This window comes from Eurypyga helias, unplaced genomic scaffold (genome assembly GCF_000690775.1).
Source record: "Eurypyga helias isolate BGI_N326 unplaced genomic scaffold, ASM69077v1 scaffold29790, whole genome shotgun sequence".
NCBI lineage: Eukaryota > Metazoa > Chordata > Aves > Eurypygiformes > Eurypygidae > Eurypyga > Eurypyga helias.
Window position 1 is genome coordinate 252 of NW_010228074.1, and position 416 is coordinate 667.

At 65.9% G+C, this 416-nt stretch overlaps 1 pseudogene; it reads right to left on the minus strand.

Annotated features, from left to right (window-relative positions):
* Positions 1–407, minus strand: part of LOC104514607 — a 655-nt pseudogene extending 248 nt beyond the window's left edge.
* Between the last annotated feature and the right edge of the window lie 9 nt (positions 408–416).

Here is a 416-nt window from a genome sequence, read left to right on the forward strand (position 1 = left end):
GAGGGGGGGGAGACGGGACCTGCGCAGCCAGCCACGACGAGGAGCTGGCAGGGGCTGGTCCTCCCCAGGACAGCCCCCGCGGAGATGAGCACCGTCACGGCGGCGAATTCGGCGACGAGGAGGCTGTGGAGGTCCAGGCGGATCTGGCCATGGTGGAAGTGGTGGAGCAAGCCCTGCAGCACCAGCGCCCATTGCGTGGAGAAGTTGAGGAGGAGGAAGTTGTGGGTGATGGCGCTGAGCCCGTAGCTGGGCAGGAACGTCAGCAGGAGCCCCAGCCCCACCACCAGCATCACCTGGATGTCCTGGAAGAGGGGGAAGATGCCATAAAGCTGGTTGGCCACCAAGTTGGCATCCTCTGTCGGCGCCGAGGGCTTGCCGTAGGTGACGAAGAGGGCGAAGAAGAGGAGCAGGGCACC